The sequence below is a fragment of the Sturnus vulgaris genome, chromosome 14 (assembly GCF_052056855.1).
Source record: "Sturnus vulgaris isolate bStuVul1 chromosome 14, bStuVul1.hap1, whole genome shotgun sequence".
Lineage (NCBI taxonomy): Eukaryota > Metazoa > Chordata > Aves > Passeriformes > Sturnidae > Sturnus > Sturnus vulgaris.
In genome coordinates, this window is record NC_142256.1 from 14,580,075 (window position 1) to 14,604,340 (window position 24,266).

Genomic DNA, 24,266 nt, shown 5'->3' on the forward strand with positions numbered 1-24,266 from the left:
ATCTCAGCAAAAATCTCCCACTGGAATTCTAGAACAAAGGATTTCTAAAAAAGACAGCTATGCCCTGGGGTGACTGAGTGCTTATCTGCTGCTAACCCCCCCAAATTATAAATCAACAGAAGAGTCTATAATAGACTATTCTATACTTTGCATTTAATTTAACTCTATTCTTGGCATTTCCATTGGAGAATTTCAGGCTTCATTTCCATTGTCTAATCAGAGTGATTGAAGACTGAACCTTTTTAGTCTTCACACAGTCCAAGTGCTCATGTAAAAATCTTACTCTAAACATGCTGGTACATGTACAGGGCCTGCATACATAAGCTTCATGTGGAGTCACCTGAAAACATCTGGAGACAGGATCTTGAAAATATGTATACACTAGAGATATTCTTTTCCTCATTCAGTGCTGGAGGCACTGAATTCACATCTTTGTAACACTGTAATGCTGCAAATTTGGGGTATGCTTTGAGTAAGGTTGAGTAAGAGCAATAAGGATTGAAATAATAATTGAAATAAGGATTGAAATGAGGATTGCAACCCTTAGAGAGGCAAAACAGAAACAAAATGTCACTGGTGATATTCCTCTTTATGCACTTTGTTAGCTAAGGTCTCATTTTTCCTGAAAGCAGGCCCTTTCTTTCAGGAAACATCTTTTATCTTTTGGGGTAAGAGTTAGTGATTGCTGTTAGAGCCCAGATAAAATCTGCTATTTAATATGCTCTGTGAAGCAGCCAAATCTTAGTCCTGCCTTGATACAATGATTACAATTCCATAAATGCACCTTTGCCCTTGAATTGATGCAGATGGCAAAAGTCAGTTCAGTCTCTTAGACTTGGGGATTTTTGTGATATTGGGTTTTTTTGCCAAGGTAACAGTCAGATGAGCAGTACCTAAAATCTTTCTATGTAAATTGCTATGATCTTGATTAAAATCCCAACTTTAGAAAGGGAAGTCAGTAGGAAATACTCACATTTCAAAAGAATTCTGCTTTAGCCGTTTCCCAGGTTGGTTAGAGAATGCTCAGTACCTTGTCAACAGGCTCCCATTGCTTCCTAAAATTCTTACAGTCTAGAATGTTTCACCACAAAGGACCAATTCGTAAATGAAGTAGTGCCCACACTTGAATTTAGAATTCTTCTTAGCAATGTTTTGGTTGCAGGGAGTGCATCAGCTCCGATGAGTTCAGATTATATGAGAGCAGAGAAGGTGAACTTGAAGGCCAGCCCTGCCTTTGCTTCCAGAAGACATCCAGTTACATGGGTTGTACATGTTGCCTCTACTACTTCCTTTGTGTGGTACTGTGCTGACCTTCCCCATGGAATTTCAGCATCTAGACAGCTGAGCAGGCTCCCTGTGTGCTCAGGGGTGGATTCACTGCATCTGTCTCCACTGACTGTGCATAACCAGCTGAACTTTTACTTCATCACATTAGATTTACACTGTCATCAACAAGACTTTTGGTACTTGTTCTGATGGAAGCAAATGAAGAGAAACTATATTTCTTAGTTCAGCTGCAGTGTGTGACAGTGATTCCTCATTGTAACCTAATAACTATGGGTCAAAGTCTATAGGGTCATGGAGGTGCTTGTGTTATTTTTACTTTTTTCCTTCACTGATACAAATTACCCAGTGGAGAAGTTAGGGCTGTTCATTTCTTCAGACCCAAAGTTGGTTTTTGGCCAGTTTGGTTTGCATGTGTCTGTGTGGCAATAAAGCCTCTGTAATAATTCGACAATCAAAAATCAGGGTCTTACAAATGTGAATTTATAAATTATCTGATGTATAAATTATACTAATAAATCCATCTTCTTTCTAGGCTTTAAAATTTGTTTTAAAAATGTAGAATGTAGTCTCTCCTGAAAAAGAGAATTTGCTTTACAATTATGATTTGGGAATGCTTGCACTTCTTCTATTTAGAGAATACTCTTGACTTGAAAGCCGCAACACAGAGGTTGACAAGTGCTGGCCCAGAAAGGGAAATTAGGCAAAAGATGCCTCGAGATCCAACTGCTTTGTTGTAGGTTAACAATTATAAAACTTCTGACAAATGTGTAAAGTTATATTCAGGGATATTTCTTTCTTGCTTTGAGGTTTTAATAGGCATTGTTTCTGTGAGGAGACATTTGTATTGGTCTCCTCCATGTATTTTGTTCTGCTTCAGCATTCTCAATAGAGAATGCTAGAGTGTATGCTTTTATTTCACTTTTTCTTACTGGAGCTGACGTGAATATTAGCTTAATCCAGCAATTTCTAAGATTTTAAGGCACAAAAATCCACTGAATCAATCACTTTGTATGTATATCGCAGCATCAAGCCTGTAAAAGAAAAATGTGAAATTCTAGAATCTGCCTGATGCAAATAAATTTTAACACTAAGACAAAAGTAAGTTTTTCTTCCCTGGAAACAATCTCACAACATTTAGAATACTTCTACTTGAAAATAAAAATCATTTTTAAAAAAGGATCATCTTAAAATCCCATGCTGATGCATGAATTTCCCTATGTATGAAATAATTTTAGTTTGGCCTAATGTAGTTTTGTGGTAATAGTACAATTGGATGTAGCAGTAGCTTCATGTGTAGCAGTAGCTGCCTCAGTGTTTCTTACTGATATTGTTGTGAATTAAATGCCACCATTTAAAACATTGCAGGTTTTGGGCTAGAAGTTATTTCTTAACATTAAATCAGGTTGGTGAACCTCATTAAATGAAATCCTTGGCAATCCAATTGTCAGAGCAACTTGTTCCACAGGGTCAAAACAACTGAAGGGGCATTTGGACAGTGGAACTGATTAAAATGTTGGAATCAGTTTGCTACATTAATTTGTGTAGAACACCCAAGATTGAGTCTGTGAGTGTATTTTAATACAATGTTATGGACAGTGATGCTGCTGTACAGACTCTAACAGGTTTTCCGTGCTGCTTTAGAGGAAAAAAAAGCTGCTTATGTTCATTAATGGTACTTTTGTGATCGGTGTGACTAAGAAGACTTGTGACAGGTGTATCAGTAACTCTGGAAGAAAAAGCCCTAAGAATAGGCACTATTGATGGACAGGGAACACTATAAGAAGAGACTATAAGAGTGGCTCTTTTTCCAGGGCTGGTTTCAGTATGAATAGGAAGTGTGCTTGGATAGTCTGTTTGGGCTCCATGTCATCGTTTGCTGGTGTGCTGGTTTGGCACTAGAGACAACCCACGGAAGTGATTTTTTCTGAGAGGAGCAGCTAGAGCTTCCTCTCTGTCTGACAAAAAGCCAATCAGTGACTGATTTTGAGAACTGACAACTTACTAAACCACTGAGAAAGCTTGACACGCCTCTGTGCATATGCATTATAAAACAAACAATCCTGGGCAGTGCCCCTTTCTCCTCCTGCCTGAGTAAGAGATAAGAGCAGCCCCTCCGCATGGCCCGGGCCAGGCTGGGCGGGCTCTGACGCAGGGCTTGGGAAGCCACCCGGCCCCGTTTCCAGCCAGGGCCTGGCATTTGATAGAAAGGGGGAGGAGAGGCCCAGTCGGCTGGTAAGATACTGGCCCCCCCTCCCTTCTTCCCCCAGCGGAGCCAGGGGGCCCGCAGCTCAGCTGAACATCTAGCCAAAAACCCGGCCCTGTCCCTGGGCTCAGCCAGGGGGTCCGCGGGGCCCCAGCAGTGACTCCGGGCCAGCCCTGCCTGCTGCGGCCTGGCGGGGAGGGGGCTGAGCCAGGCTTCCCCCCTGGAATAAAATGCACCAAACAACACACCACTATTTCTGGCTGGGCCCCTGCTAAGATCCTAGTCCAGCCTAGGGCGGCTGCCAAAAAGACTATCGTAAATAGCTTCTGGTCACGGCCCAGGAGAAACCACATCACCATCTGCAGGCCCAGGAAAGATACTCACTCTTTCACTGCCCAGAATGAGACTTGCAGACACTTTGTTCTCTCTCCTGAGTGAAAGAAAAGGACTGACTTGAAGATACACACAGAAACAGCATGGAAACACCGAGGTCAGACAAAAGGAAGAATCAGGTCCCAGATGGAAGGGATTGATGGAGATGCCTCACTCTTGGACTGAAATCCTCTTGTAAGGCTGTGGAGAAGATCTGATTGATATATCAGAATCTTGTTTCCTTATAACTCACAGAAATGCATTATGGGCTGGATGAAATGTTCTAACTGTAGACATAGATAGAGATATTTGTAGAGATATTTGTGCTACAGTAATCAGATGTTGAAGTAGCTGTGATCCCATGAGAAATGTGAACAGAGAGATGAAGATCCCTGTTGCTCTCCAGGGAAGAGGAAAAAAGACCTCTGTTATCAAAGACAAAGAGAGCTGTTGTTTGAACTGTTATAATCCTTAAAGTGTGCCCCATAAGTTGACGTGGTCCTCAATAAGAGTTGTGGGAAGACTGTTAGTCGAGGAAGAGATTTTTATACCGTGATCAGGTTTCCATTCTCCCGGGTGGCTGGTTCACTGTGACATGGAGGCCTCAAGAAAACTGTTTCTTGTGAAGAAGTGTCCATAAACTGAAGTCTGTTCTCCCTTACATTAATTGGTGAAAGACTATTTTTAGAGATGGTAAACTGACTGATTTGTTTCTGTACATTGTCAGTGTGAAAGAAGAGAAGTTGTGGGGGGAGAAGTGTTCTGAAGATTTTATTCTGATTCTTATTATTTTTTTATTTTAATTTCTGTTAATAAAGTTTTCTATCTACTCTGTAAAGTTTGAGCCTATTTTGCCTTCCTCCTAATCCTATCTCACAGCAGGAAATGAGTAAATAATTCTAGTGAGTGCACTGGCAATTTGGACAACGCCAAACCCACGACAAGTGAGTAGCTGCTCTTCATAGATCCCAAATTCTGCTGCTTTCGGCACAAGCACAAGAAAGGTGTCAGATGGAGCAGCAGAGCTGGGTAAAGCAGTGACAAGAAACACCGGACTGAATAACTACCTGGGGAAGTGATTCAGCACTCTTTCTGAACAAAGAAAAGTCAAAAATTTGTGTGTGACACTATCAGGATAACAGGACTTAGACCACAGAACTCCTCCATTAAAATGAAGTAATGGAATATTTCTTTTTGTATTTAGGAAATTTTTGTAAATAAATTATCCCATTACAAAGTAGAAAAAAATTAAAAACAAAAATTAGTGTGATAATAGACCTCCTTAAAAAATAAGAATCGCTAAGTAAAATATTTGCCTTTGTTTATCGTTAATTATGTTTCTATTTCTTGTCCAGACCATTGGCTTCCTTGTACTGAAAGATGCTAATTTCAGCAGCCTTTTAGAGCATTTCTAAAGCAAATTAATTAGCTTGCTTCTAAATGTCAAAGTTTCTTGCACTTTCAGCATCTAGATAGCTTACTGACATTACAGCCCTGAGAGAGAATTAAGCCTATGGGAAGACAATTGATAAAACAAAGGATATTAGAAGGAGCAAACTATGCTTTCTCAAGGGAAAAAAAAGTATTTGAAAAAAGGCCAGTGCATAAATTTAGTCAGTGCTTCCTTGCACTCATGCTACATACTCAGTTATGTAGCTAGATAATTTCTATGATATGTTACAAAAAGAAATTTTCTCAGATGTTTGTGTACCATCTGTCTGTTTTAGGAATCACCTGCATTTTTTCTCATGTGAATATCTGTGAATATCTGAATTTTGATTATAAGGGTAAATACTTGATTAGAAAGGAGGAAGGCAAGGAAAAATTGCCAAGTTTTCCTTTGAAGATGCATTGTTTCAGATGACTGAAGGTTTTTTTTACCTTATTGTGGAAGTTTCGTGTTTTGGGAAACAAGTTTTAAGGGTTTCATTTTTTCAAATAAAATTTAGAATTTAGTCGTGAATGTGTTACCAGATATCTGGAAAGGAGCTGACTTTTTCAGTCAATATGGTGCTTTTGGAAGAAAAACAGAACAAATATATCATAAATAGTGTCAGACTTCCCTGTATCTTGCCTGTGTTCCTGATAAAATCTCATATTCTTTTTCAGGAAGAACGATTTCTTCCAGGCAGTAAAGGTTTTTCAGTCTGACTCTCCAGATCAATCTCCCTAGGTGATGTTGGGTGGGATGCTAAATTTTGTAAGATAAACTCTTCTCCATGGAGAGTGATACTTCAAGTTACTGCTTTGTTTCAGAGAAAAGAAGAGTCACCAAATTATCACTTCAGTAATATCTAGCCTAAAGATGGTTAATACAAGAATAAAAGCTTAACACAAAATGTGAGATTTTGTATGTTATTAATCTCATATCCCAAGACACAATTATTCCATGAGTGGATGCATTATTTTGAAAAATACTGTACAATTACAAACCAAATTTCAAAGAAAGATGGTTCGTAAATCATGTTGCATTTGAGGGAAACAATAAGTGGCAGCAGTATTTTCATGACACATATTTGACATGTGATAGCTGATAAACACACACATTACTCTGCAATTGCTATCCAGCAGAGAATAATTTGATTAAAGAATAATTTGTCAGGTGTTATGGAGGTTGAGGATCATTCACCCCAAACTCATTGGTCCCCCATTGTTTTCTGTTCTCAATGACATCCAGTCAGAAACAATCCTGTTTAGGCCTTTGGATTGCAATGGTTTGGGGGTAGTTTCACACGTGAGCTCCAGCAAATATGTTTCATACCCAAGAATTCCTGGAAGGCACTTGGGACAGGGGAAAGGCTTTTACCTCTTGCGCCTTTCCTTAAGTAGGCAGGGGTCGCTAAGGGCTGAAATCCATTCTGCCACCTTGCAGTGTCCAGATGGAGAGACAGGAGCTCTTTTCCCTGCTATGGAGTTGTTTCATTTTATCCTATGAGTCTTTTATCAATGCTTTCAACCTCGTTGTCTGATTTGAGCTGTTTATTTGTGTTTCATTATAGGCTCAAGTAAAGTTTTTAAAGAAACTGGATAAGGGGACATAAAAAATGGAGGGATTGACCAGCTTCTATCTGTCCTCCCCTAATCGCTGCCTACATCAGAAGAATAAGATGATGAACTTGGCTGTAAGTTAAAACCAAATTCTATCACCTCTAGTTTTTGTTGCCACATTAACATTTAGCTCTCATGTAGGGTAGGTCATTATCCAAAAGGGTATGGTATAAGAGGTCCTAAGCTGAGTGGTCTTACTTTGGTACACCTTTAGAAAAGTCCTGATAAAAGGGAACTGAATACAAGTGTTCTTATCTGACTTTCTGAAATTCTGCATCAGGTAAAAATTTCCTGGACTCAACTTGTGTTTCTTGGAGTGAGGAGAGAAAAGGATGTTCACTATACCCTTCCCTATGAGGGTCTGCCTGTGACTTAGGAGAATAAAGAAGAGCCAGGGAATAAATTTGTACAGCAGAACTCATATCTGCAGGTGTTTAAATTTACAGTCCTGGTTTAAAGTTTTTTTTATGGGTGTTTTAAGGTCTAAAGTGTGCTAATAATAGGATGAAGTGCACATAAATGTAGGTTGTCATCTGTCAAATGTCTCTCTTTTGAGCTTCTTCATCTTTCAGTATTAATAAGTTAACTCATTATCTGACCAAATATCTTTTGATTTCTGGCTATTTTTGAACAATATTAAGGAATCTAGGAAAGAAGTAGAGGCTAAAAAAGCCTTATACCCAGAAAAAAGAAGTCTGTATTTTTAAAATTTTTAAGTGAATTAGTATGTATTTAATTATTTAGACTTCTAATTAGTAAAGTTAAATCTTTAGAAATCTTGATTACAACTGTCAGCAATCATTCTGCATGTATATTGCCTATTTAAACTTCTCTCATCTATGTCTATTTTACACTGTATTTTTAACTATGCTGCAGTTCATTGAGTGCTGTGAGCACTCTCCCACAGAGCTCTAATTGCCTGGCTTCTGCAGCTACCATATCAGCTCATCAGTGTTAATGCAGCAGAAAGCAAGTACCCTTGTGTGTCTACAAAGCCAGTTTAAGATATTTCTAGAATATACTTTTGAATTGCTTTTTCTTCATCTTATTTTAGATAACACTTTGACTTAAATAAAACTGCCTATGGGGCATTGTATATTGATCAAAAAGGGCTGTATTGTTCTATTAGTTTTAATTCTTGGTGCTGCAATAAATCATTTTCTGCCTACTTCATTTACATTTTCCAAGTTCTTAATTTAGTTTCAGCATAGGATTGTCACAAATGGAGGAGTCAGAGATGTGAGGTGAAGAGTGGAGGAGCAGCGTTTATTGAAGTGGTACAACAGAAAGGATTTGGGCTGAAATATGGAATTAGAAGCTTTTTAAAATGAAGCAAAGGATTTCAATTTACTTCCAGTCTATAAGAATCAACAGAAATGTAAAATGAGGGCTGCAGTGTGGGGTGGAAGATTACAAGGCACACAGTGTGTCAGGTGCATGTTTATTAGTAAGATTTTGACCTGCAATACTCAGATGAAAATGCCTGCGTATCTTCACATAAATGCTAATCTTTAGCCTATACCCTTGGAAGAACTCACAGGGAAGATTTCTTTCAGGGACTTACTGCTCTTCATATAGCTTTTCTTCTGAAATGGGGCATAAAATTTTTCTTTGGTTGTAATTACAGAAAGCAGTTAACTGCTTTTCCTCTGCAAAACAGAACAATGATGTTCTTTAAATAGGTACATTTATTGAAGAACTAATATATTAAGCAAGCTGAAGATTTACCTTTTTCTTCTTCCCTTTAATGCAAATGTATAACTTCTCAATCCTATAATTATGGCTTCTCATTTTTGGCATACAAATCGTTGGCAAATGGTTTTTCATTTGTTCTTTTGTGCTGAAATATAGAACCTAGAAAATTGTCTTCTTCCTATGTATATACAACATGATTTGATTTCTGGGCATCTTAACGCCTCTTTTAGCTTGTTATCTCTGCAAAAGTATGAACTATTGGATTTTTTTCTCTAAGAAATGGATGAAAGGAAAGATTTCTTAAATTTGGCCTGTTAATTTTTTTCAACACGTTTTCTTAAGATTTTTTCTTAATAGTCCAGAGTTGTTCCTGGGAAGATGTTTTCTGGATGTAGATGTCTAGCTGATAATCTCAGAAACATCAAGATTGGAAGAGACCTTCAAAATCATCCAGTCCACAGCGAACCCAGCCCCCCAGTAATCCCCCCTAAACCATATCCCCATGTGACACATCCAGACACCTTTTGAACACTCCAGAAACAGTGCCCCACCCCTCCCTGGGACACTTATTCCAATGACTTATCATTCCTTCAGTCAGTGAAAAACCATTTTCTAATATCTATTAGATATTAGCAACTCCTCCCTGACAAAGGCATTATGCACAAATGTACCTTCATATCAATCTGGATCAATTAACAAGTGGTTGACTGCTTGGACTCACAGATTGCTGCCAATATCTTTAACCTAGAATTCAAGGAAAACGCACACGAAAAAAAATCAGGTGAGAAGCAAATATTTCTTTCTATGAAACCTTCAAAACATTCAGTCGATGTCATGTGGCTTAGTCTCCGGATGAATGGCTAGAAAGAGGCATGAAGTTTGTGGAATCTGTTTGGCAAACAGATTCAAAGGTTTTCTGTTCATCAGCAAGAAGCCACGAGTCTGTCTTGTTCAGAGAAAGAAATATTTCAGTGGGGTTGGATGGTGGAGGGTACTGATTCATATCAGAGTTGCAGTGCTCTGGCAGTAGTATGTAGCTACAGGTGCCAACTTTCTGCATTATAAACTGCAAAAATTCTTAAAATTTCATGGGAATGAGAAACCCAGCAGACACTCCCAAATTCAAGACAAAGCAAGTCTTCTGCATGTGGACAGAAAATGACTAATTTTAGCGTGTAAGGACAAATATGCAGAAAGCAATTGTATCAATTATTATTAGATTATTTTGCTAGAAAGACCTTTGTTCTGACGTATAAATAGGAAAGAATTAATAAATTAAAATATAATTTGGCAATTTTTTAAGCTAGCAGCCTGTAACTTCAGAAGTGTCTGCTGTCCTTTTGTGATGGCTCATCGGCTTTGGCTGTGAAAAGTGAGATCCCAGAGGTCTGAATTTTTTAATGCATGTGAAACAACCAAAATTAAGTTCCTGGTAGCTTTATTTCCTAGTTTTTATGGAAAATATAAATTTATTTCTAATATTAAAATATCCTAAAGTGGACATTATTGTACCATTCACTACAAATGTAATAACTAAATATTAGTTATTTTTGGTGTGCAAACTACTGCAGAGCTGAAAAATGCAGAATCCATTTTAGAAAATGATGAGAAATGTTTATTTTGCTGCATGTCATAGGTCAATTTAGATAGTTTTAGTTCTTAGTAGAGACATATTGATTTTCATGCTTCCCCTATTAGTTAGAATGACATATACAAGATACCAAGTGTGAATAGCAGCTAAGGTTCATATATCACAGTCCCAATGCCAACAAAGACCATTTTAACACTTAGAAATAATGGAAACAGAATTTAATAAAGGCCAATATTCAAATACCAAATTAATTGAGAAGCACAAAAAAAGATAGCTTTTTCTCTAATTTAAAATATTTCTTTATTGAAGGTGTGTCTGAGTGCAGTTGCTTTGATAGCTTGAGTAGCTTAGGTCTATTACCATTCTATTGCCTGTAAATCATGAATTAGACCAAATAATACAATTTTTTGCCCTCCCACACCTCTGGGCCCAGCAAACAGACCAGCTTACAAGTCTTGTGTTTAAGGATATCTTCTGCAGCTGATCACACAGATGTGCCAGTGAGTCCAATGAGCTAAAGCCCTTCTTGCCTTCTTACTCAACTTATTTCAGCAAGAAAAGCCTCCAGACTTTGTACAAGGTTGGGATATTTTACATAGACTCTCTGACAGAACTGGGGAGATTCAGGATTTAATTTTTGGACTAGTGTGGGTAAGAGGAACTGCTGGCTTTCAGCTGCTTCCTTTGTGAACATATATACTTTGACTGTTAAAAAAATTCATTTAAAAGGCCAGTATTTAAGAGTAAATGTAAAATGTCAGTAGATCCTTTGACATAGTAGCTGTATTCTTTTATTTCCTCATTTAATATGTGTATCTATGCATTGATATGTATGTATCAAAATACATAGACACATACATATTATTTATATCAGTACTATTTTTTCAAACTGATGCTGATTATCTTTCATGTATCCATTTGCTTTTATGCATCTTGTTATTCAAGACTAACTCTGAGAGGTCTGAGAACAAAATATTTTAAAGATAGGCCATGACATAAGCAGGCAATGGGGAGCAGCCAGCTCACTGCATCTTACAGAGTGAGAACTCTGTTTTACTCTTAGAAAAATAAAGGCAGGAAAATCCCCTTATTTCCAAGAGAGCACAACAGTTTCAAAGGACAGACAGAGAAATGAGGAGGCTGTCTGTAGTGATTAGGAGGAAGAGACAGTGGCTTTTTTCTGGAATTAACAGTCTGCACAGGTGTAGAAGAGCAGCGGGCAGGTGCCATGTGGGTGCTGTGATTTATAGGAACAAAGAAGTTTTCCCTAGTGAAACAACATCAGAGATCTATGAACCTGGTGCCTGTTCTCTCCATCTCCATTTTATTTGTAGTTGTTAATAGTCCTTGAGCTGTGTATTCAGTCATTTTATTTCCTTTTATTTTCTTAGAAGGTAAGAGTTTTCTGAACATAGTAGACACGTGCAAGTGTGCTTTAGGGTCAGGACTGGACACAGGGGTAGTAAAGTTAACACTGAAGGGTGGCTGCTGGAAGCATTTCCATTAGGCTCCAGTTCCTTTCTGCTTCTGTATGTGCAGTCTTGCCCTGAAGGGTTACTTTAGGTCAGGTCATGGTTAGGAAGACAAGAAGCTGCAGAGTTTGGCTGCCCAGAAACATCTGAAAGAAAAGGATCCCAAAGGTCAGCATGGTTTGACATGATGCTGCATGGAGCAGGGCCCTCTGTTTGATGTGGTTTGCTGTGATCCAAGCAATTAGTGGTGGGTAAAGCAGAGGCTGCTGAGACCTGTAACCTGCAACTGCTGATCAAGACTGCTTCTGACTGGTGTGTACCAAGGGAGTCCTGAACGTGCATGGGTTGCTTTCAGCACCAGGGGTGTAGATGTCAGCGTTGGGGTCAACTTGGAGCTAGACCTCACCTTGTGAACACCTGCAAGTATTTGGTGTTTCCAGAAAGTGCTAATGCAGTGAAGCATTGGCTCTGATGTATTGCTCCTCTGCCCACACAGCACACATTTTCTGTGCTCATGTATGATTTACATGAATTTTTGACACACAGTTATACTTAGAGATTAGTAAAATTGCAAATTGAATGTCTCAATGCTTGCTGAGGTTTTCTTAGTTCAGAGAGAGACATTAATGGCTGGCTCCTTTCTACTCTTGTTTTTACCTAGCTTACATTAATGTCTTTGTTTGCTTAGCTTTTGGATGTTGTAGTCTTTCCTCTATGGCAGTCTCATCTGAGAATCATCTCATTCTAGTCCTTTTTTTCCCTGCTCCTTTATTTTGTTGGGTTTTGTTTGTTGGTTGCTTGGTTTTTGGTTTTTTGCAATGGGCATGGAAGGGTTACATTTCAGGACCTGCTGCAAACTCCCTTCTTGCTACAGACTGCAGTAGGAAGGATTCACACATTAGACTCCTGTTGTTCCATACTTTTTTGTGTTATTGTATTGCTGTGGCTATTTGTCTTCTATTTGGTGTTTGTTAGGTTTAGAGTTTGGAGAAGTACAGCACTTGTGATTTGAACTTTTAGAGTGGGAACATGAGGTCTGCTTTTCGATTCTCAATCCTATAGTTTCCATGAAAATGCAGCAAATTTGGGAAATCTTCAACTTGCTTTGGGTGTAGAAGAAATACTGATATGCTTTGAGTGGGTTGTTTGTTGTGAAGTAGGCACTCTAGAATAAAATGGACTTAAAGGATATGAGCAATTCATAAGAAAAATTGATCTGTCCAGCCCGAGAAAATTGACACTAAAACTTAAAATTTAAACCAAACAAAATCCAGCAAATTTTTTATTTTTCTTCAGGATTTGATTGTCAGTGCTTGTGGAGACAAGAGTACAGTGGAAATTGATTGATTGATTGATTGATTGATTGATTGAATGATTGATTGATTGATTGGGTAGTTCTGTATTGTACAGGGAGTGTTTTCTTATGATGTTCCTATCTGAAATGGGTTAACATCTTTTAAGTATATAGAGTAGCAAAAGTATAAGCTAGTGCTAAGAAAAACAGCCTAGCCAGAATTCCCCAGAAATAGGGGTGCTTTTCAGAAGTAGCAAATTGATGCATATGGGTCTGGAATAACACATCAATCCAAACATATAAATGCTCCTTAAATAAGCAATGAAATACAGCATTTAGGTTTCAGGGAAAAAATTAATAAAAATACATAGTTAATAAAGTATAAGCTTTCTGAAATAAAAAAAAAGTATTTAAGCATTTATTTAAAAAAAATTTATCAATTCTAAGTATCTATTTGATTTAAAAAAAAAGACTCATAAAAAAAATGGCCTGGAAGATGTCCAGAAATGTACCATTTTCTCCTTTAAGAGAAAGAAGCAATTTATCTCTTCTCAGAAAACAGACTCCAATTATAGATTTTGTACATGTTACACTCAATATGCAGAAATCTGATCAGATCAAAAGCCTGCTCACAGGGTACACCACTTCAGAATTACTTTGGAACAACAGCTTGCAATCTTTATGTAAATTCAAATGAGTCTCTCTATCTTGTTCTTCCAGTGTTTGGTGTAGCATGAAAAACTGCATACATCGTCTCTTTTGAAGGGAAATGACTGATGCAATTTTAATAAAGGTTACTAACAGAGTGTTGTGAATCAGGTTCTATGAAATAGTAAGAGCTAGGTGGCAAACAATTTTACCTTTCAACACTGCAAATTCTCCTAGCAGAGGAAAACCTGCCTGTGGAGTGTGACCTCTTCCCCATAGTAGTTCAGAAGGCATTAAAATGCTTCTGATTCAAAACTTGAAGATTAGTTTATTATAACTCATTTCAAATACCAAGTGGAATAAATTACTTCTAAAGCTTCTTACCACGTTTTCAAGGCTACCCTTGAAACTTGTACCTTCCTTTTGGTTTTGTCCCTCTGGCCTGAAGGTCAGATAGGGCTTATGAGGGCTCAGGGGAAGATTTGCTGGTCTGAATAGAGACACTGAGATGAATTTTGGAGGTGGGTAGGTGTGAGCGAGTTAAGGAGGGTCTGCTATGAAATCAGCCAGGGATATGTCCCATTCTCCCAGTCAGATCAAATTAATTAAAAGGTTGGTATGTGAAAAGTGATGCTTTTTACCTTTTGACATTACGATTCTTAAATATGTGAATTATCATCTGGGATACACAGCAAAACACTGAGTTAGGTGGACTCTAATTTTCAGTTACTAGGAAAAGAGTAAAATTGTCCAACCTGACAATAAAATCCAGGAAAGATGTGAAAATGGTGGAAAGAAATCACTAAGAAGGGAACAGAAGTGGATACAGAGGTATCCACTATTCATACATCTATACAGGATGTGGACTGCAATATTTCTTTCATTGATCAGATGTGTTTTGGGGATGCTATAAAACTATTAATTCTATAGTTTCCCCAAAGGTTGTGCTGTAATGAATGGGCTCAGCTGCAGGTGTTTGCTGTGGTTGTTCCATGCTGAGGTGCAGTTCAGGGCACATCCCAAGCACTGTGTCACTGAAGGTACAGTTGCCAGGGAAGCAAAACATCACTGTGATACAAGGGAGGATGATCTGTGTGACTCAGGGAACAGTAAAAGAAGTTTCTTTGAATTTGTTTTCCCTCCAGAAATTCTGTGGGAATAAGAAATATTAGTGGGGTTTTTTAGGTCCGTGGGAGTTAAAGTACTTGCAGGCCATATGTTTGAGAGAGTGACTTTATTGATGTCACATGCATATTCCAGAAAAAAGCAAAACTGCATTTCCTGTTTATACAGTGATCATTGTGATTTGCCTGTCCTGTGGGCAGCACTTGTTCAAAAGTGGCACTGGTTGGGCTGCCAGACTTTGCCCATTTGTAGCCACAGGCTGGGTGCTCTCAGCTGGAAGCCTCATACCTGTGGATGTTGCCGTGGGATTTTGGCAAATGCCATTGCACTCATTCTACAGTCACTACCTCGCTGGTTCATTTGTAACTACAGCCCAGTATGTTCATACTCAACTGCAATTATTTCTGTGACTATCAAAATAGTATCCTCAATCCTGATTAAAAGAGATTCTACTCTTGAAGAGTGGCAATCCTGCAGTCAAACGTGTCAATTTAGAGAGAGAAGTTTGCATCCCATTGTATAAATGCCATAGGTTGTAAAGGTTTAAATTGCAAAATAATTTAAGTCGTTGCTGAGATGTGTTTTTATTCAACAGCATAGACACTTGGGCGAAATGCAGAGATCTTAATTAATGTAAAATGTTGTATATTCTCAGTAATTATATTTATAATCTCCTATACCAGCTTGCATTCTTTTTTTTTTCTTTAGGCTTGTCAGGAGGCTTTGAATTTATTTTAATGGGAGTTGAGTTATTTTCTCAATCCTCTCTAAACCATTATTGTTTGAAGTGTGCTCCTCTCCAGCTTTCTTTCTGAATCATCAATTTATATTTTCATTTTCATCTGGTTTTAGCCATTTATGCAGTGCTTGGGAATTCAGAAGTGTAGCTGAGGAAAAGTGTAATGTAAAAGCAAAACAAATCAGTGTTGCCACTTCAGGCATTTTTTTTCTTGTTTGAGTCTCTGATACCTCTGCTCTGATGCTGCTACTAGGAGTGGAAAGTAGCATAATCAATGAGAAATCAGGCCTCTGAAGCATTTAGGTAGGGACGTAGCATAAACAAGAGCTGTCACTGAAGCAAGTTGCTCTGTTGTTCAGATGTACCCAACAGAGAAAATCTGCTCTGTGGCTGTTGGGAATTGTTCCTTTTGTTGTTTGCAGGTAATTCCAGCCACTGCATTGGTGACCAACCATCCCGACACTTCTGGACTTGAGTATCCTTTGTCAGCCCTTTCATGATCATCTCTGGAGCTGTCAAAAGTCAAACGTTTTGTGACATGTTTTCTTTTGTTTTGTTTACTTCGTTGTCTCCCTTTCTTTTTACCTGCTTCTCCTCTACACCGATTGCAAGTGAAGAAAAAGAAGCAACGTGTTTTCTTCTGCAAACATCACTGCAGACAGGAGAGCAAATAGGAGCCTCTTTAGGAAGCTGGTAGGTAAACGATAAACCATCACGAGGAGCTATTTTGGTACAAAAATGCTTCATAAATAAGCAATATCATTGTACTCTTTATGCTACAGAAGCATTTGTGCATTTGTCTTTGCTTCCCATGCAAAGCTGTGTAATGTTTGCTGTAATTCCTGCTGCAGTGCTGGGCATGGCTGGGCTGTGAGAGAACCGTCGTCAGTGGCAGTGGCAGCAGGAATCCTCAGCAGAAGTGAACCTCTTACAGTGTAAATGGCAATCAGCTGCAAAACCTTCTCTTTGCAAAGATAATAAAAATCAATAATGGGCCTGCTAATGTAGAAAGGACAGCAAGAGGCAGACATTTAATTTAGTTAAAAAGTAATCGGAAAAGAAAGAGCCAGACTAAATAACCTGTATAATTAAAGAGTTTAAAGGAACTTCAAACTGGAATGTGCTGCTTTTATGTGTGTGGGAAGTAGGAAATATATATGTATATATTCTGAGCTAAATTTAATTTTTTTTCTGGCACTACCATAGCCTTCAGCAAAGAAGGTTCTGCTCTTGACAGTGATGCAAATATTACAGCAATTCAAAGATTATTGTTATATAGAAAAATCGATGAGTCCCTTAAATGCTCTAAAGACTGAAAGAAACAGGAAAACTCACATGGAAGAAAATGAAGGCAGAGAATGGGCAATGAATAAGACACTTGCTGTGAATTGGTAGAGCAAGAGGAAAAACTGGCAGACAGATTGTGACTTTCTCAAATGTCATTTTTCTTAAACACATTTCTCATTCTTCTAAATATCTCACTATGAGGCAGTTTTGGACTCACATGCACCCATGCTTGCAAATAGAAACGAGTAAGAGTCTGGCTCACATCCCCTCCCACAGTAACCACACCATGAGTCTGGGCTGTGAGGAATCAGAGAAATAACATACCAGTTTTCACTGGTCTCCAGAAACATGGACAGGGCTTACCCTCCACTGTCCACTCTCCATGTTGGGTGTGGGAGCAGCTGCTGGGCACATACCAGGCTTTGGGTTGCAAATTTCCATTGGGGTGGATGGGCAGGAGCATTTTGCATTTTGATTGGATGCCATTCATTCATTTACAATTTTCTGATTAGATATGAGAAATTAAAAGCTTTCAGAACTCTGCCAGGTTCTCCTGTTGGGGGCTGACATGTGCCTCACTTGCCTTCAGCCAGGTCCAGCTACTGAAGGCTCACAGCCTTTGCCAGAGAGTTCAGAGTTTTGTTGCCTAATAGAGTGAACATTTTTACTAGGATATTTCTGAAAGAGATGAAGTCACTATCATACACAAAACAGAAAGATAAATAAATCTTGAAGAAAGCACCAAGATATAGAGTGCAAAAACATCTGAATGCAAAACTCAGCTGCTGCTCCACACTAGCAGTGCTTTAGTAACTCAGTTGGGAGCGGGAGATTTCTCAGAAACACGACTATTCTAATTTTGCAAGATTTTTCTAATTCCTTCAAAGTAAAGAGTAATGTTTTTGTTAGGGGGCATCTCTCAGCAATGCACTTTCATAAAGTACTGGTCTTATATTTAATAAACCAAATTCAAATCTGAGAGAAAGGTTCCGAGGACCATTCCCATGATCCCTTCTGATCACTGATGAGATGGATGGAATTTAGAAGTCGTGACGGTTTGTTCCAGCTTGTCATATTTTGTGTCAGTTTCTCAGGTACTTCTTCTGAACCATCCACAGTGTTTTCTCACTCAATCTGTTCTCACTCAATCTTCATGTTCTTCCTGCCATAATTACAAGCTGTTTATGACAAATTGCTGTGCAAAGTAGCAATTTTTTCATGTTTACCACCACCACTTAGTTCACTGGAGTGACTGTTAGGAGAGGAAAAAGAAAAGTTGAATGAATGCAGACAATACAAAAAAACCCAGCTTTGCCATGGCAGCAGATGCTGCTGATGGATTTTAGTTTCCCTTAGAATCATAGAACTGTTCAGGCTGAAAAAGAGCTCTAAGATCATCAAGTCCAGCCGTTAACCCAGCAGTGCCAAGTCCACCACTAAGTGCTACATCTGCATGCTTTTTGAACACTTCCAGGGATGGTGATTCCACCATTTCCATGGGCAGCCTGTTCCAACACTTAATCACCTTTATGACCCTTCAAGATAACCTGATTTGCAGTCTCCCTCCATTATGTTGTGGTTTGCCCTAGCAGCCAGGGCCCCTGTTTCCTCAGTGTGAGGATGCACAGGAGTCCTGATGAGGTGGGCCAGTCATTGGTATCCCCCTCACTGTCCTGATGCCTTTTTGCCTTGAAATAAAGGCTGTTCTTCCATGTGAGTCCTGCTGTGTATTGCTTCTGAAACCGGTGCATGAACATCTCTATCTTCCTGTTGTGTTTCTCCTCCAGGGGCAGGCTTGTTACCTGCCTTGAGATGAGACTGCTCAGCAGTGCTCCTGCAGGCACTCTCAGCCTCCCCTTCCCAAGTTCCTTCAAAGTGACAGCCCTGGCTTCAAGCCAGCATCTCTCACTCCCGGTTCTGTACAGACACACTGCTTCCCCACCTGCAATGATCTTGCACATGTGGGGTCTGATGGAGCAAGCTGGGCTGCTCCCTACCCACCACAGCTTTCAGCATGTCTCTCCTGTGCTTGTGTAACCACTTTATCCTGTGCCTAAGCAACACTTGTCTCTAAGCATGGAGCTGGGAAAGCCTTTGGCTTTGGCTACATCCACATCTGGCTATGCAGCTCTGCTCCCAGCATGCTGGGCTGTCCTCCTCCCCCAAGCAAGCTCCTCTTGCTCTGCTCTGCCCAGAGCCTCTTTGCCTGGGCTGCCAGCCTTTGATCTGCTGTCAAACACCTCAGCTTTAAAACAAAAGTGTGCAAACAAGAGGGGAACCCTAAGAATGTGCTGGGGACCCCTTAAAATGCTCTGAGGACATACTTTTGTAATTGCCTTTATTTCTGTAATATGGTCTTTTGCTCCATAACAAAGGATTAGGGCTTGTATATGCAAATTCCATCCTTCTAACTTCAGATAAAAAATTTTTAGAACCATTTTAGAGCTTTAAATCCCCAGTTTCAAGTTGTAATATTTAATTTGAATTAAAGTATGTACTGTGATAGGCTCTGTAATAAGCAAGTGACTGGACCATTCTGGGTTTCCTTGACAGTCAAGAAGCTCTCACCAGGTGTGTGCTGCAGGCCTAGCTGGGTCCAGCTCTAGGAGTTTCCTGTAACCCTAAAATTGAACCTCTTTTGCTGCCCAAGAGTGTGCTAATACCAATTTGGTGCATCCTACATGTTCCTTAGACCACTTCATATATTTTAGAGTCCTTAAGAACAACAGTAAACAAGGGCTGATTGCACAGTAATGATGGGCAGGAGTTGCAGTACAGCCCCTGCAGAGCCCCCTTGGCTCCCTCGGTTCCAGCAGTTCCTCTGCTCAGTCCTGTCTGTCACACTCCTGTGCTGTGCAGGAAAGATGTGACCAGCGATATCACGGGAAGCAGAAAGCATTCACCTTTCCAGAGCCAGAGACCTTCATGGTAAAACATTTGTGGAAGAGGCAGGTTGATTGAGACAGAAGTGGGAAGAGGCAGTGTGTCCTGGTTTGGGACAAATTTGGAAGGGAATTTCCAAAGGGATGTTTTCCTAAAGGGCAAAATTCAGTGGCCCTTTGGGAGATAAGCCTCTCCCTTTGGAAATTAAACCTCCTGCGAGAAAAGTGGAGAAAAGCTGTTTATTTAACAAACAAAATATTCACAAAGGTGAACAAATGAATAATATTAAACGACAAAACCTCTCGTTGTTCTGAAGAGATGGCAAATTCAGAGAGAGTCCTTCCTGTGGGGCGTAGCTCTGATTGCTCAGTCCCTCCGGCGCCCTGGTGGTGTGAGCTCTCCTTGTTTTTCTGGGTTTTTGGTCCAGAGCAGGGCTGACCAATTACAACAAAAAGAAAAGCCACAGTCCGGGGAACTTCTCTGCCTCAGCTATCTGCAAAAAAATTAACTAAAAGCAAAGGAGAGCTCTCTCCTGCTGTCCCTGCTGCAGACAACACAGTCTGTGAGAAGGATGCGGGGGAGCGAGCGCAGTTTCTGCAAACAAACTCCGCGCTTCTCCTCACCCCCCTTCGCTCTCGGAACCAGCCTTAAAGGTGCAGAACTTATTTCTGGGTTAGACGGATGGAGATACAATTCAGAATCATAAAGTCACCCTAGGACACAGTGGGAGGATCCCAGGGGCTTCTTCCAGTGCTAGATGTGAGAAGAAGTAAAGACTGCAATGATCCTGGAGTGTGAGGATAGGTAAATGCAAGGATGAAGACAAACCAGACCTTTATGGTGCAGACTTGTGAGCTGGGGAATGGACAGGTGCTGCATTCGAGCTGGGAGAGGAAATAGAATTAATTGGATTGAGGGGACTGTGAAACAGCAGAAAATCAGCAGCGCTGGATAGTCAGTGAGAGCATATGTTCCTTTGCTCAGTGAGTTGAGAGTAGCGAGAGATGCAGGGAGGGAAGTCAGGGAGAGGTGGAAGGGGAAAGCTCGGAACAGATGCATCTGTTTTCCATAGGAAAGGGTTGTGTAGGTGGGGAACAAGCTTGCCTGGATCTGGTTTGTTGGTTCTTGTGTTTTGTTGCCAGTCATTTAATTTTAGAAAGAAACATGACTTGGAGGAGATATTTGACTTGTAGGTTACTCTGCTGGATTTGGGGATTTCTGTTGTGGTTTTGTTTTAGCACCAGGCTTGGTAATTCATTTCACTGAATGATTGAACCTTAGAATCCCAGATTGGAAGGGACCTTAAGGGTCATCTGGTCCAACTATACTTGGCCAAAGCACTGCCCAGAGAAGATGGTTCAGAACCTTGTCCAGCCAAATCTGAAGTGTCCAGTGTTGGGGAATCCTGCAAACTAGACCTATCATTGATGTTTGTATGAAATTTCCCTTAATTTCTGTCCTTATCTCTGTAGATAACTGGTACTTGGATTCTTAGTCCTAAAAGATACTCTCTAAAATGTAGATTTATTATTAGCTGGGGTTCCAGTGTAGGGATCTAAGCCAAATAATAAAGTTTATATACATTTGAGGACTAAAAAGTGAGTTGCAGTTTTATGCTGACAGCTGTCGTGACTGATATGACTCAGATATGAAGGAATAGTAGTATCAAAAATAAATTGGGTTTTGTGCAAACAAGATCTAATAGCTGTTTTATAATGAAGTTAAAATAAATGCAGTTATCCAAATGCGAATAGGGTTCTTAATACTTACTTTAAAGTAGAGAGGAGGAAAGTTCATTTTAGCAGCACTTTAGGTATTGTGTATTTTTATTTTATTATAAATTAAAATTATGTAAAAATACCTACAACCTTGGACTTTATTGCCTTTTTATGCACTGCACTAAATAAGCAGAATATTTTTATTAGAAATGCTTAGTTTAAAAGGAACCTAAAGGTGAGAGTGGAAGCTGGATATCTTCATTTTGATGGTAATAAGGAGATTTTGCTCCCTTTATAGTCACAGTGAAAAATTAATTTCTCAGAGTCAATAGGCCAAATAGGGATAATTCAGTGTGGAAAAAGGGGCAGAAAATAATTCCTCATATATCTTGGCAAAAGTTTTGGGGTTTTTTAATCTGTATTTTTAAAGAAGACATTTTTGAAAAACAATGGGAAATAATCCATATTGTGGAGGCTGCAGCATATTTATAAATGTAACTGCTTTTGTTACCAGGGAACCTGTCTGACTCAGCTAAGCTTAGCATTTCAGCAGCTTGTTCTTTCCTCTCATTCCTGTTGTTCTCCATATGATTTTAGGCACATTATGTCCTAATGTACTTCATCAAAGCAGGAATGGATTGTCATAGATTTCTTTAAGTTTTGATAAGTGTACCAAATTTCTGTATCTTGTTTCCTCCAGGATGGCAGGAGGAGGCAAACACCCTGTGCTCTACTCCAGTGAAAATTACTGATATTTCTGCCTAGCTGCACCATTGGCTCACACATCAAGGGTATGGATCAAACACATCAGGACAGGAGATGGATCAAGCAGGACCTTTGCAGAGCTTGGCAGATTCGGAGTTTCTCTAATTGTAGATAGCACCTTCCTTACTGTGTCCTATTTCCAGTCTAAACCAGAGACATGTCCTGGAGGGCATTTGGCTCAGTTTGATCTGAGCTGCAGTTCAATGCTCATTATCTCCATTAATTGTCTTCTCCAAAGCACAAACAGCCAGTACAATCAATGTTAAATTTCTACTGCTTGCCTTAGCAAAGGTGCTCCATACATGTCTTTGGTGAGCAGACTGCAGAGCAGGGATGGGGATCCATCTTTGCTGCTCTCCATTCTCCTGGATTTGGTCACAGAGCCTTGTCGTCACCCCCCCCCCCCCAAGATTAAAGGTATGAGTTGTTCTGCAAATTATTTCATAGCATCAAAGCTTACACCAAGTTATCTTTGTTTTCCTTATATTGTTGAAACTTCTGTACTATGTGTCTCATAAACCACAGTGGCTTATGCTCATTTGAAGTGTGTAATAGTAGAAAACTTTAAAAAAATCTTGATAAGTTTTAGCTATTGGTGGTCACATAGAAAATATTCCATTTTCATTTAAATTCTTAGCAGTTTTCCGTTGAAAGAGCAGCTGTTTTACAGTTGGTGTCCATAGAAGACTTTTAATTAAAGTTGTATCACTTCAGGGTAAATCTTGAAATACAGCATTGATCGATTTTCTTTTACAGTCAGCAGACCTATATGAGAAACTGTAGATAATTCCCTAATGGTCTCTGGTTGTTTCCATAGCAGTGTTCTTCTAATTGTCTATATTTACATCTTTCTTAGCACTACAATAGCTTCAAAAGCTTATTTATAAAGACACTGTTAGAGCTACTTGCATTCCCCAATTTTGGTTTTAGAAAGCTACAGGAAAGCAGACAGGTTTTTTTTGAGGCCAGTTATGCAGTGCCTAGTCAGAAACAGTAAGAAAGCTTAGAAACCTAAACAGTCACCTATAAATATAGCTTATTACCTGTTGCTACTCTGAACTTCATTCCCTTTGAAAAATAATTTTTCCTGTTGTCTTTACCATGCACCTGCCAATTCTGCATTCTTCAGGCAGTGGCCTCTGTGCTGAATTGCAGAAAATGTGTCTTTGAGGAAGTCTTCCCTGTCAAATCTCTCCTGAAGCTTTTATCCAGACTTTCTCCAAAACTTAAAAACATCTGTCTCATTTTCCTTTCAATTTTGTCTCTCTCTGGCATCCTCCTACAGTCATTTCAACTTAAGCTATGCAATTAACCCCATGCAGTAAATATCTAAAGAGAATAGCATTATATTCCACAACATTGTAAATCTGGAGGAGATTTCCAGAAAATTCTGGTAAGGACTTTACCTCAAAATTTTATCAAACTGTAAAAAAAAAAAAAAAAAAAAAAAATTGTCCTGCTACCATGTTTTCAGACCCTGTGCTTTGCTTAGAAATACTGAAATTTATAACATGAGGCATTTGGCTGATAAGCCCCTGCTGTTGACATAGCCAGTAAAGCCTTTCCAGAAGCTTTCTTCCTCTTGGGTTATTTCCTAACTGAGCTTGCAAGTACAAAAGCAGTGATCTGGGCTAATTTCAGGATCTGGAGATTAATTGATTATTTTGGCTTTGCAATTCAATGCATTCTTTAACAATGCAATGAGAGGCATTTTGAATTGATTACTTTTTTTGACTTTTCAGTTGCTTTAAAAGACTGGGTTCCTTCAGACTGAATTCTACACTGAAAATAACAAAGTTTAATTAACATTTGTACTGCTTTTTTGCTGCTTTGCAAAGGTTTAATTGACTCAACCTATTGAAACAAAATAAAGTATAGTTGGTCACCTGAAGGAGCAAATCAAATGACTGGGCTGAGTCTTGGGAAGATGCAAGAAGAGCTGGAAAATGTGTGTGTGAGGACTGCCCTGAGGGGTGGGATGAGAACTCAGCTCAGGCTCTGATATCTAACAGGTTCTCTGGGCTGAGATTGGATGTTTCCAGGGCCAGTATAAAGGAGTTTTAATGGAAATCAAAATTAAAAAATCACATAGGATCATATTAAAGTTTTAAGATATTTTGGAAATTTAGAGCATGGAGA

The 24,266-nt window shown here is 39.2% G+C and overlaps 1 long non-coding RNA gene across 6 annotated transcripts in view; it reads left to right on the forward strand.

Annotated features, from left to right (window-relative positions):
• LOC148222159 (uncharacterized) overlaps positions 1 to 24,266 on the forward strand; it is a 163,447-nt gene that overhangs the window by 44,181 nt on the left and 95,000 nt on the right. For 3 of the 6 annotated variants that reach the window (XR_015806775.1, XR_015806772.1, XR_015806773.1), the window contains exons 2-3: positions 6,862 to 6,984; positions 15,897 to 16,167. This is a non-coding gene — a long non-coding RNA (uncharacterized LOC148222159). The remainder of the gene's footprint in view (positions 1 to 6,861; positions 6,985 to 15,896; positions 16,168 to 24,266) is intronic. The other 3 variants (XR_015806774.1, XR_015806776.1, XR_015806771.1) reach the window with 2 other exon arrangements.